Source organism: Equus przewalskii, chromosome 7 (assembly GCF_037783145.1).
Source record: "Equus przewalskii isolate Varuska chromosome 7, EquPr2, whole genome shotgun sequence".
Taxonomy (NCBI): Eukaryota; Metazoa; Chordata; class Mammalia; order Perissodactyla; family Equidae; genus Equus; species Equus przewalskii.
The window spans coordinates 26,554,120-26,568,338 of NC_091837.1; the positions used below are offsets into that span (position 1 = coordinate 26,554,120).

The 14,219-nt window shown below is 45.0% G+C and overlaps 1 long non-coding RNA gene across 2 annotated transcripts in view; it reads left to right on the forward strand.

Moving 5' to 3' along the window:
- Positions 1 to 11,110: 11,110 nt before the first annotated feature.
- Positions 11,111 to 14,219, forward strand: part of LOC139084907 (uncharacterized) — a 48,803-nt gene continuing 45,694 nt past the window's right edge. For both annotated transcript variants that reach the window (XR_011542846.1, XR_011542845.1), the window contains exon 1: positions 11,111 to 11,383. This is a non-coding gene — a long non-coding RNA (uncharacterized lncRNA). The remainder of the gene's footprint in view (positions 11,384 to 14,219) is intronic.

Below are 14,219 nucleotides of genomic sequence, written 5' to 3' on the forward strand. Positions count from 1 at the left end.
GCACATTGGTTTTAAGGAAGCTTTCTGGCAGCATCTGGTGCGCCCTATTTTGTATGTATCAAGTCTGAAAATAATGAACAAGTTGCTGGAAATAAATGCTTAAAGTGATGCTCAAATGGCGGCCGGGTCCCTGAAGACAGCAGTAGGAACTGAGCCTCACTCACCTGGGTGTCCCTCATTCCCAGACTTCATACTCCCTCAATGGTGGCTGAATGAATGATGCACAGACACCAAGATGTATACAGAACCAGATGAAATGATAGAAACATTAGGGTGCATGTGAGAAAGCATCTGGGGGGGCCCTGGGGCCAGGGGTTCCAACCCTGCCTCTCTAACTGACTCCTGATCTCAGAAACATCATGGAACCCATCTGAGTTTTAGTTAACATTTTACCAAATGAGGGGCTTAACTCTGTGGCTGGGAGGCCCTGGCCTCTTGTAACAGTCATGAGGCCACAGGACAGAGAGAGGCACGTGGGTCTATGTATCTATGTTTAGGGTCTGGAGCTGATGTTGGGGTTCAGACAATCTAGTTCCATTCACGCTCTTTTGCCAAAAATCTGGGCTCACTGGGATGTAGGTGGTTTCGTCTTCTTATTGATCAATTAGCAGCATTCATTAAGCACTGATGGTATACAATTGGCCAGTGGAAGTTGGCCATTCCAGGGGATGATGACAGAAGATTCTCAATGGGGGGCACCCGAATGAGGACAGCAGATCCAGGTTTCATGGAGATCATAGACGAGTGAAGAGAGACACGACTACCCACCCATCCATCCATCCATCCATTCGTTCACACAACAGGCATTAATTGCACATCCGCTCTGTACGCTGGAACAGTGGAAAAGTGTTCCCAGTTCACAGATAGCGATGGCCACAGATTGTCCTCACCTGGGGACACTCCAGTGAGGTGTAGTGAGTTCGAGAGATTTGGGGACTGATCTAGGACAAATATCTGACCACAAGGTGGCAGCAGCAGACAATGGACTTATTTGGCGACATTGACAGCTTCGCAGAAGTCCCTCACCGCCTGAAACCCTCCAGAGGCGGTGCTGCGGGGCCATTACCCAGAAGGCGGGCAGAACAAGGGCATTCTGTGCAGGGGCTTGTGTGTGCAGGCGATGGCTCTCAGCAGCATGGTGGGGGGTTCTGGGTCAGAGAGCTCCCAAGGCCAGCAGCCGCTTGGGGTCTTCATGGCTACAGAGTTTGTCTCATCTATGGATAGCAGATGTCTGGTCCAGCTTTGTGGAATATGCAAAGCAGGCAGGCTCTAAATGGCTAAAAATATGCTATTTAGGCTTTGTTTAAAACAATAGATCATATAAAAATTTGAGTCTGGTGCCAGTGGGTTTTTGAGCTAATGGGTTCCAGGCTGCTGTGAAGAAATAGGCAATCTAGGAGCCAATCTACAGGGACTATCTTTGGCTCATTTATATAACATGAGGGCAACAGATCCTGACTTCATGGAGATCATAAACTGGTGGGGGTGTGGAGACATCCCCTCACCCATCCATTCACATGATCAGCATTGACTGAGCGCCTGCTTCGTCTCTAGCATCGTGCTGGGCAGAGCAGAAACACACGAAGGTGATGTCCTGTGGGAAATTATACTCCATCATGTGGGACAAGCACAGATTTGGGTCTGGTATGGACGCAAGAGTTGAACAATGTGTGACGTAGGTCCCATGTCACTGGCAAAGTGGAGCGAGTGGGAAGAGTGTCATGAAACTTTTTTACAAGGACAGGGAACCAAGTTGATTCCTGAACGAGGAATCAGAGATAGCCTGGTGAACAAGCTGGGAAAAGATTTTGCAAGCTGAGGGATCAGCATTGTCAAGGCTCAGAGGTGGGGCACACTATGTGCTTAGAGGACTGCATGGGAGTTTGGTGCTGAGCTGGATGGAAGGACAGGAGGGGGGAGGCATCACACTGTGCAAGTAGGCAAGGGTCAGCTAGAGCAGGACCCATGGACCACGCTAAGAAATGGAAGCAATGAAGTTGCAAAGCATAAGTGGTAGATGGTTCTCCCTGACCGTGGGGAAGAGAAGGGTGGATGCTAGACACCAGAGAGAGGCAGGTCCAGGAATCCAGGTGACAGATGGTGAGGGCCAGAGGGAAAGTGGCACAGAGACCACGCAGAGAAGAGCTCAGACTGGGAGCTGAGGAGGAGGAGGGACTTAGAGTCTTGCAGAGGAAGTACAAGTCCATTGACGGCCGCTGGGGCACTGAGGATGCGCGCCCGGGGCCAGACATCCCCATGCCCGGCACAGTGCCCCACTCACAGCTGGCACTCAGTGAACACTGCTGCAAGAGTAGGTCACTGAACACAACTCAGAACAAATCCAATATGAGTAGATGGGAGAGAAACTCATTTTAAATTGGTGAATCTGGGCAAGTTTTATGTTACACAAGACATGTGATCTTAAAGGACAGGCAGGGTTAGAACTGACTAAGATGGAGGACAGCTGGGGGAGAAAGGCATTCCAGGAGGAGAAAACAATATAAACCGAAGGAATGGAGGTGCAACGTAATGAACAAGAAATGGTCTGCTGTAGATAGATGGTCCGCGATGCACGGTGTTTTGAAGGTGGGGCTGGAATATTGGACGACAGTGTAGACAGATAACGTGGAAAGAGGGAGAGAATTTAACAGGCTTTGATTGCCTGGTGAAAAACAAGCTAGACCTTCATTCAGCAGGCAATGGGGAGCCATTGAAGGTTTTCGAGCAGGGGAAGCACATGCTCAGAGCTGAGTTTTAGAAATTCTGGTGGCAAGAATAGATTGATGAGACGGTGAGGGGAAGCAACTCAATAATAATCGGAAGCAATCTAAGAGAACGACCAGCCAGCGGCTCATTTGTACCGTGGAGACCAGGGCTGCAGGCAAATGGAATAAAGGAGATTTCTCAGTTCCAACCTGAAAACTTTTCCCAAACATATCGTGGTGAAGAAAAGCAACTGGGAAATATATATATCTCGTAGAAGATGAATTAAATTATAAAAGTATATTTATATATGCATTTGTAGAGAGACAGTTGTGAGGTTTTGCATTTTATAGAATTTTTAGATTTTTCGTGGTTTTAAAAATATATTTTATAGTAGTTTAATATCTTTCTATAGGTGTATTTCTATGTATATTTTTCTCAGGTGACTGCTAAAGGTTGAATATTTGTGTCCCCCAAATTCGTATGTTGAAACCTAACCCTGAGGTGATGGCAGGAGGACCTGGGGCCTTGGGGAGGTGATCAGATCGTGAGGTGGATCCTCAGGATGGGGCTAGTGCCCTTACAGAGAGACCCCAGGGAGCTCCCTCACCCCTTCTGCCCTGTGAGGATGCAGCAAGAAGATGGCTGTGCATGACCCGGAGGGGGCCCCTCAGACTCTGAATCTGCCAGCACCTTGATCTTAGACTTCCAGTCTCCAGAGCTGTGAGAAGTAAATGTTCATGGTTTAAGACACTCAGTCTGCGGTATTTTTGTTTTAGCAGCTGGAGCTGACTAATACAGTGACCTATGTGCACGTGTGAATACATATGGCTTTGAAAGAAAGTACTCCAGCTGGTGGCATTGGTCCTAAGGGCTCTGTGTGAATGGTGCCCCTGGAGGTGGTCAGTGTCCAATCTTTGCATTGCATGTGGTGGCCCTAATGGGATTATTTCTGGGCAATTAGGGGAGCGGCAGGGGTTGGTGGAAAGGTCAAGGAAAGCTTTAGCATTATCTATAATATTTCAGGGTTTCTTGTGTGTGTCTAACTTACTTTAAAAAGGAGGCGAGAGACAAGTATTACAGAATTTCTCCGAGTCTGTTGACTCTTGTGAAGTGTTTTTACAAACTTATTTAATGGGAGGGCTGCCCGGACCAAGTAGAATGACAGAAGCACAGTTCCTGGATTGTGTTCAGGGCCCTTCCCTTCCACATCTGTCTGTCTGTGCGTCTGCGTGTGTCTGTCCGGATGCCTCTCAGGCCCCAGCTGAGCCTCAGAGAGTCTCCGTCACGGGCGGCGATGCGGGGAGCAGAACGTGTTGTGTAGCTCTTGTCACTTGCTCTTGAACAGCATCTTCCCCTCGCACGTCCCCCCAACCTCCACCCGTGACCATGGATCGAGGTGGGGGCGCCTCCCTGGGGACGCGGGAACTAGGAAGCCCACACGGGGCAGGCTGGGGGACCGGGGTGGCTCTCTCCTCCCCTCGAGGTCAGCCAGGGGCCCGTGCTTGTGGTTCCCCGACCCCACACCTAAACCTGTGTAACTAGCTTCTTTGTAAATAAGCCCTCTTTGATGGAGTCTTATTTGAGTGTGCCATCTGTGGTTTGTTGAAACCCCAACTCACACCTCATATATCAAATTATGCCAGCTCCTACTTTAACTACATAAATGTTTTTTTAAATAAGTCTATGGAAGTTTTCTTTCTGTGATTGTATATAAATATGTAAATAAATTAAACAATAATACAGGCATGTCAGGCAGGTATCAACCAGAAAACAGAACTAAAGGGATATAAATATGAAGAGATTATTGCCAAGAATAGGCGGTGGCTTAGCAAGTGTGAACTCTGCAGGGCAGGCCGTCAGGAAGGGCAGACGACTCTGGGGCTTCGGCTGAAGCTCCTGTCCCACGGGCAGAATTCCTTCTTTTCCCTGGGAAGCTTCGGCTCTGCTTTCTAAGGTTTCAGCTGATTGGATGGGTCCGCCCAGATTACCTAAAGCAATCTCCACGACTTAAAGTCACCTGATTGCAGACTTCTATCGCATCCACCAAAGACCTTCAGAGCCTCATCTAGATTAGCATTTGATTGACTAGCCGGGGAGTGCAGCCTGACCAAGTGCACATCAAAATCCATCACGCCGTGGGATTCAGAGCCATCCCGAATCCCGTGACGGCGGTTTGTGAGTGACAGATCTGGAAACCGTGACCAGCGCAATCAGTTAAGGGAGGTGAAGAAGGAAGAGGACACACCCAAGGTCCCCTAGACTTAGTGTTTGTTTGACATAGTCGGAAATGAAACCAAATCCTAACGATTCTTGGCCCACTGTTCTTTTAAAATGCTGTGTGTTGTTAACGTGGCAACAAGGAGGTGGGCTGGGCGGAAGTCAACGTCACCAACCCAGCAGTGGAAATTCTGCCAAGAGATTACTGAACATGTCCGTAGCATCTTTTTAAATGTGCTTTTCCAAGTTGAGTGGAATCTCAGTTGTTTCGGTCGCTTAAAAACTCCTGCCTAGGAGGAATATTTGTCTTGTTTTCCAAGGACACTTGGAGAAGACTCAGATAATCCAGAAAACCAGCTCAAAGTCATATTACAAGGAAAATGGAGGCAGGTTAAAACTCAGGGCAGCTTCAGGGCACAAGGAAGGCAGCTAAGTCCCTTGGTCTGGCTGGGAAGAGAATCCACGCTCAAAACCTACGGCAGCCGCTGCAAGACCACTGGATCACAGCAGAACTTTCTAGAAGAAGGAGAATTATGATGCCTCCATCCCCACCTACTACTGACACTGCAAGCACAGCCTCTCCTGAGTCTTATGTAAAAAATACCTTCTACCACGAGCTATGTAAAGATAACAAATTAATGGTCTATAGTCTGGACCCACTTGCAGCCTTATTTTCTTGTTCCACACTGTGTTTTTTAACTTTAGTTGCATTAGTATCTAAGATTAAAAAATTGGACATTTTCACATAGAAATCTAGATTTTTAGAGTCTCTTGAAACCGGAAGAACTATTCCCACATGGGGGCCACCGGCTTAGGCTGAGAGGGTCTGTGCCTTCCAATGTGGCACGCTGTATCCACTTCCATAGTCTTCACCTGGAGCCCTCCTTTAAATTTCTGGTCTGAACTTTCTCCATGCGAATCTGAGAACCCAGGAGAAGGAGCAGATATGAAACGGCCTGTTGCTCATCCTTTGATCCCTGACCTGCTCAGCCCTGGCCCATGATCCCAGTATGTTTAGACTCAGAGCCTGGCGGGGGCGCCCCCAGGGCGTGCAAGTTCATGAGTGTGCTCTGCTGGCTTCCTTGTTGGTCACACCCTAGCAGATCCCTGCTTCTTTTAGATCACTTCTGCCTCCAATTTTATCCTTTTCCTTAATAACTCCCTCCCTTCCTTTCTGCTTGGGTGAGCCTAACACAGTTTCTCTGAACGTCTGTAAAGTGAACTCGTCTCTGTCACCTTGTATTTCAAACCAAACCAAAAAACTACACTAATCTTTAATTTATAACAAACCAGTGGTGCATGAATTCCATTAAATCATATGAGACTAAAAGACTTTGTTTTTCTCCCAAGATGTATTTGGTGAAGCCCATTTAATATCACATTTGTTCGGTGAGTTGAGTTAAACCAGCTGGGGGTGTTCAATACACAGCCCTCTCATCCTGCTGCTTCTTCCTAATTCTTAGCTGAGAAAAAGTCTCCTCCACCAAAAAGAAATATTAAGATCAGGTCATTTCTACCCTGAAAAACAGATGGATTTAAAACTTCTCTTCTGTTATTAAGCAACTGCATGCAATCTCCATAATCAGATAGTTCTGTCCACACAACCAGGTGAAGGCAGAGTGATGGGAATTATTATGAAATGTTAGGTATCTTATCAAGAAAAATTCACTTCCCTAAAGGTGCTTCATTTCATGAACACGTTGTCCTGTTTATAAAGAAATAATGTTGTCTGATGAACCACAGCAGGTTGAGGTTGAAGCATTTGAATTAGAATATTTTACTCCGGCTGCTCAGGAAAGAGGAATCTCAGGGGGGGTGAATTTCCAGCCAATCAATTCTCTGTGATCACAAACGAGTGTCTCCCCTGCTCCTGAGTGCACCCACTTTCCCTGGGGGCCTGGGGTCCCTATAGATTAATTCCCTGTAATTGTCAGAACAGGATGTAGCATAAAGTTGACCAACAGAGGAAGCCAGAGGTTGCAAAGCCCGAACGCCGTGCTCAGGAGACCCCTGTGTTTACCAAACTCCATTTCTGGCACAAATGCAAGAAGTGAGTGGCAGCTGTCACCTAGCTCTGTGAGATTTCAGGCCCCATGCCCCGTGTTCTGGGCGGCCCGATAAAGTACAGGACATACCACGCAATTTGGGATATTCTTATACTAAAAATAGAGTTGCTAGATAAGATCCAGGAATGACTGCAATTTGGGATAAACTTAGACTAAAAAGTTTGTTGTTTATCTGAAATTCAAATTTAACTAGGTGTCCTGTGTTATTATTTTCTGTGTCTGACAATCCTACTGATGACGTCATAGCTCCTCTGTCCCTGTGCCTCAGCCTGTCCACAGAGGACTTTATTTTAACACAAAAAAAGAAAGAGCAAACCCACATTCCACAAATGCAGCACGTCAAGGCTTTCACTACTGCTGGCGGAGGTTTCCCTCCGTGCGAGGGGTAATAAAAAGCGGCTCCAGAAGCATTTTAAAGCCCCTAAATCTGACATGTGTGGTTTGAAGAGTGCAGGCCCTCAACTTTTCTGCTTGGAGGAATTCATGATTTAATTTTTAACACTTAGAATCATGGTGGCGTGGTTAAGAATATAGTTGAATATGATATTTTGTGTGATTACATGTGCACGTGTGTTGAATATGTGTATGAATGTGTTGCTATATGCATGTTGAATATATGTATATTTGTTCCTGTGTGCACATGTAGAAGTACATACATGTGCATGCATGTATATTTATGTGTATGTACAAATGGACCTGCGTGTATATGTACGTTAATTGCGCTTGTGTATATGAGTGTGTACATGCTTTTGTGTAGTGCGTGTATAATGGTGTGTGTGCATGTTTTTTTTTATGTGTGTGTGCAAGTTTGTGCGTGTGTGCATGTGTGTGTGGCAGAGAGGTCATGAGTGAGGGTCTAGGGTCAGCCTGCCTTGGGGGGAAATGCCAGCTCTGCCCCTCACCACCCGAGTGACCTACGGCAGCCACTTGGAATGTGTGTGCTTGGGTGGCCTCTCACGCTGAAGTGAAGAATCAGTCTCACAGAGTAACTGAAAAGATTTCCTAAGTTCATATGTCTCATCTAGACAAAGCGGTTAGAGCAGTGCTTGTTCCGTAAATGTTGGTTATTATTATTGCCATCATTGTTATAAATGGCAACATTAAGTTCAGATGAAATTTTTCCTCCTCGAAACTAGTTAACTTCTTCCTGCTCCAGTTTCTTCATCTACGCATTGGGGAGTAATAGTACCCACTTTATAGGGTTGCTGGGAGGATTAAATGATTAATTCACATAATGTGCTTTGGGGGACAGGGGAAGATATTGCTTAAGAATGGGGACGCTGGAGCCAGATGGCCTAAGTGTGACTTCCACTTTCATCGCCTATTGACAGTGTGACCTTGGCTGATCCACTCAACCTCTCTGAGCCTCAGACTTGCCATATTTGATGTGACGGTATTCAGAGTGCCCATTTCCTGGGGTCGTTGTGAGGGAGATACCTCACCATGTTAAGTACTGGCACAGCGCGTGGTAAGCACCACATGGATGCCTGGATCTCGGATCTCGGGGAAGGGCCTCCAAAGCACTCTGCGTCTCTTCCTTCCCCGGGTCCCGGCCCCTCCTGTTCCTTCTGCTAAGCCATGTACGCAGCCAGAAGATCTTCCTATGGAGTGAAGAGCATACTGTGGGAGGTCTTATCCAACATCTCCCATCTCCTCCTTCAGCACTTCATCCTGAGTCTTCGACGAGCGTTAATCAGCTCCTCCATCCTCATGTGAAGACAGGAAACTGCTCTTCTGTTTATAGGAAAGGAGATCTGCAGCTTTGCCTTGCTCAGTGTTCTGCCTGAGACAGGCTTAAATATTTGACACTGGAGCACGAGATTTGTTGTTTAGAAAGATCACCATTGGGTATTGCCTTGGAAATAAGTTTCTAATCGCGGTCAATACACTCCACCTGGGCCGGGAGGGCAGCACCAGACGCAGATGGTCTGAGTTCAAGCCCTGCTTCCATCACTCACAAGCAGTGCTCTTTGTGCATATTTCTTTACCCCCTTAATCCCATTTCTTTGTGTGCAAAATGCAAATATTAAAATAACTGTATACACCTCAAACAACTTTCGAGATTTAAATGCATTAATAAATACCGAGTGCTTAGTTTGGTGCCTGGGGTACAGGAAACACTCACGAGAACAAAGCAGAACGCCTGGCAGAATGGCTGAGCGTTCAGTGAACATGAGGGACATGCAGACTTGGTTTAGTAAGTGACCAAAACTGGACACGGAAATTTCAATTAAAGTTCCAATATGCTGTAACAAGAATGGATTTACCCTCCCACCAGAAACGACCAAAAACAAAATACATGAGACAACTGTTTTCAAGACACTGGATATCAAGCAAGGAAGGACGCTGACCCCTGAGAGATGAGAAACAGACATTGCGAGTCCTCTGGTTACTCCACTTACCCCCCTAGAGAGTTTCTGGGACACCACACAATGCGGGGAGAGGGGGCATAGCCAGACTCCCTGAGTTGAGGAGACAGAACGGAGGGTCTCAGGAGACTGAGGCAGCTAGGGTTTGCAAGACAGAGTATGAGAGAGGACAAGGCTGCCCACAGAGGGAAGTCTGGAGATCTGAGGCAGGCACCTTCTGGGTATCCAGTCCTGATCAGTACCTGCTTGGAAGGAAATGACTTAAGGCTGGAAAGAACCAGATGAAAAGACAAGAAATAACAGAGCCCAGCAGTCACAGAGTACGGGGAACAGTGCTGTTCCCACCAGCCAGACTGGAAACCCTCATCGTTAAGGAGGCATTGGGTGGAGTACCCAGAGGGTCTTGCCTCATTAACAGGAATTAATCAGCCATAGACTGAGCATCTCTCCAGTCTTGCCATACCAATCTTAAAAGCAAGAGCTAAGAGGATCAAATTGCTTCCAAGTAACTTCAGTGCATCCCAGAACAAAGCTCAAGCATATTTACAGGAATATAAAAATGTCCAGTATCAAGAAGGAAAGTCATAATATCTGCCATCCAACCAGAAATTATCAGGCATACAAAGAATCAGGCAAGTATAACCCATAGGAAGAGAAAAATTCAGGCAATTGAAACTGTCCTAGAACTGACACAAATATTAGAATTGGCAGAAAAGCATAGAATAAAGCAGTTAATGTAAATGTGATCCAAAAATTAAGTAGAGACACAGAAGACATAATTTAAAAAAGACCCAAATCAATCCTTAAGAAATGAATACGTGTGAGAGGAAAAATACACTGGATAGGAACAACTGCAGATTGGACACTGAAGAAGAAAAAATAGTAAACTTGAAGAAACAGCAATTGAAACTATCCAAAATGAAACACACAGAAGGAAAGAAATTTAAAAAAATAAACAGATCATCAGTGAGCCGTGGGACAACATCAAGCAGCCTGATATACATATATTCAGAGTCCCCAAAGGAAAGGAGGAAGAGGGGGCAGAAAAGTAGTTTAAGAAATGATGGTCAAAATAATCCCAGAGATCGTAGAAACTCAACGAACCTGACAGCAATAAGGAAGAATATGGAGGAGAGGGAGGAGGAAGAGGAGGATGAAGAAAAAGAAGGAAAGATATACACTGAAGAAAAGTAACCAAGACACGTCATAATCATAATCAAATTGGTCAAACCAGTGGTAAAGTCTTAAAAGAGCCAGAGGAAAAAAAAAGACTCTTCAGATAAAAACATCAAGTTCCAAGGAACAGAGTTAAGTATGCTAGAAGATGTCCCGTGGGAATTAGTGCAACAAGGAAACAGTGAAGCGACAGCTCTGAGTACTGAAAGGGAAGACAGCCAGCCTAAAATTATATACCCAGCAAAAATGTCTTTCAAAAAACAAAGGTGAAATAAAGACGTTTTCAGATATACAAAAGCTGAAATAGTTCCTGAGGATGTCCCTCACACAGAAAGCAAACAATAACAAATAGAAACATGGATTTACACAAAGAGTGAAGAGCACTGGAAATGGATTTAGTTAATTACGTGGGTTGAGAAGAGGAAGTTAACTTCTTGGAAATGGGACTTTGGAAGGAATTTAGAAGTAGCGGTTTTATAAGAGCAGAAATGAGAGCTTGCTCTCTGCTAAGTTGTTGGGAGAGGGGAATCACCTGATTGGCGCCTTCTCACCTGGTCTCCTAGCAACCAGCTCTTCAGCATCCTTGGTAAGGGGAGACGGGCCTGGAGGGAATACTGAGATCCAGGTCTGTGGGGAGACCTTGATGAGAACAGGAAAATGGGGACCATTCTGCTGCCACTGAGTCTTAGCGGCTCCCGTCCAGGCCCATGGGATGTCGATTCTGCCCAGCAGCAGTCACCGAGGTCCCGGGAATGAAACCAGCCTCTCTCCCTGGGAAGTTTTTCTCTTACTTCCGCTCTTCTTCAGGTTTGCCAGCTTTTGAGCACCTTCTCCGTGCCAGGCACTGATGTAAGGACTTTACAATTATTTTTTTTTCCATTTAATTCTCACAATGGACCTATGAAGTCGGTTCTCTCTTTAGCTGCGTTTTCCAGATGCAGAACTGAAAGTTAGTCCCTTGACCAGAGTCACCTGGTTGGTGGGGATGGAGCCTGAGCAGAGCCCGCGCGGTCCACCCACATCCTGGGCTCCGCCTCACTAGGCTCTTGGGTCATGCGAAAGACTCTAGGAGTTGCCACAGCATTTCAGTGATTTGAGACAGAGTAGGGGGTTGTAGGACTGCCGTCACCTGGGTCCCTGGCCCCTGGACGCCTGCCCTAGCTTCCCTGTTTCTTCATGAGAACGCTGGTGACTTCTGGGAGCCTCGGGGCTGTGCTGGAGATAAGGGCCTGCTTCTTCCCTTTGGTCCTGGCCAACTCAGCGGAAGAGAGGCCCCTTCCCATCGGAATCCCTCCGCGGCACCCGCTGCACCTAATCAGATGGCTCTCCCTCCAAGGAGAGGGAAACCTGGGAGGGCTGTGGTGCCAGTTGCGGTTACAATGAATGGGTCTGTCTGTCTTCTCCCCTCTCACTAGGCCTCCGGAGTGGTCTCTGTCCACTTGCCCAGTACCATCTCGGTCCACTCTGCTGGTATGAGTTGTTTCTTTTATGATTGTTTCCATGCAGAGAAAAGACTATCTGCGGCTACTTGATTTTAAATTAATAATCAAAATAGTAAAGTAAAATTCCAAATCCCAAGATTTTCCTTAAACCTTTAAATTTAGCTTACAAATCCCAATATCCTATTTACAAAACTAATACATTTTAACATTTATTTTAAGGAAGCTCTTTAAAAGCCCAGTGAATTAAATTTCTTTTTATAGTTTAAACTGTACTCGCAAATTTAATATATCTACTTTCTTCTTAAGCATTCAAAGGTCCTTTGACAAACAAAACTGTCTTGTATATTTAAATAAGCTAATATAACTAATAAATGGACAAGTTTTCTTTAACATTCCAATTTAATTTCAGTATTTAGATAGATTTCTTATCCTTTTCAACTTAAAATTGAAAGTCAAAAATTGATTTCAAATTGTATTTTGGCTAGGAAAAATGGTGAATCTGTAATATGATGTGGTGAATTAGCTTAACAATTATAAACACTTTAAATAAAAAAATTCTTCAAATACTCTTTAACAGAAAAATAAAATATGCAGGTTTGATACAATTCACCATCTCTGGTATTGATTCTAAGCTTTCTTGGGTTTAAAGATCTACTAAGTATATTATTTTAATATTTCCAAAACTTGAGGATTAGAATCCCAAGCAGATTGGAATTTATTCTCCCAAAATTGTTGAAGTTCCCTCCTCAGTGGGACACGGTTATTTATAGATTAGAGACTTCTGGCTGTGGTGGGGCATCTGGCATAGCAGGTGCACGGTCTAGTTTTCCTCACCACCTGGATGGCCTCGTCATGCCTTGTTAAGTGTCCTCATGTCGGTTAATAGAGAGGACCCTGCTTCTAAGAGGAGGGATCGCCCAGCCCGAGGCTCTGGACACCAGTCCTGTAGCGGCCGGTTCTGACCACGGGTTCAGGCCTCCCGCTCAGGGCACTTCAGCCCTTGATCAGATTAATCCGTTTGCTACTCAGTTTGGTTCTGCATCACTCCTGGGTGCTTCCTTCCTGGCAGGGCCACTGCTCTCCCAGATGTTTCGATGAGCACACACCGGGACTCTGCACACTTCTCACGTCTCCGCCTGCCCCTTTAGTCTTGGCTGCTCAGGTCATCCCAATGACGCTCACCTTCCGGGCTTCCATCCTCAACACTCAGTTGACTAAATCTGCTCTGCCACTGTCCCCCCCGGCCATCAGGTGAACATTTTCAGTCCTGTTTGGCCACTGTTGATAGCTTCCTGCTTGAAATTGGGCTTCTGTTAATCCAGACTCTCTAGGTAATACATAAAGATATAAATATAAATGTATGTATATATATATGCCATATATGACTTAAAATAGTTAAGGCCTTGAACATGTAGTATCAGATTCATTAAATTTCTTTAGAGAAATTAAATGGCATTTTGAAATAGCCATTCTTTTCTAATTAGTTAATAGATCCTAATAACAGACAGAAGACATAAAGATTACAATCGCTATAAACCTTATTACTGTACTTATATTTCAGCATATTCTAAAACACCAGACAATTGGTGTAATTACTTTAGTCACACACACACAGCCATATGATTAATAGAATAAATGAAATTCATACACGGATGCGCATGTACAAATACTGTCTACTTATTCAAATAAAAATATCCTATTATATTTTTCCTTTTGAATCAAATTTTTCCTTTGAATGTAATTAACTCATTGCCTTTCACAAAGTCAATTTCTTTCAATTAACCATAAGCCATTACTATGAGAGTGTTTTGTTTTTTAATTCTCAAGATTTTCACCACTGGACCAGTGAGAGCCTTTAATTAAAGTTCTCTTTTCCTTTAGAATTCCTTTTATGTTGAAAAAATATTCTTGCTTTCTGACAACATCAGCGAGTTGCAGGCCCCTCCTGACGTTATTTTTGCCCCAGGGCTCAGAATCAGCCAGTCTGCAATGAGTGCTGGAGTCCTTTATCCACGTTAGTGTTGGAGGCGAGAATCTACAATCCAGTGGGCATTGTGGTTGGCAAATGGGCTGCTGTCACTCTTGGGCTACTTTTATGCGTTGATTTAGGCTAAACGTAGACCCTGATAATTCAAATTTAACGTACTTATTTTTATACACAATTCTTCTTTGTTTCCTGAGGTTTTCTTAACCACTAGGACTTTCTAGGACTTCCTGGACCCTCCTCTTGCTCCTGTGTGGTT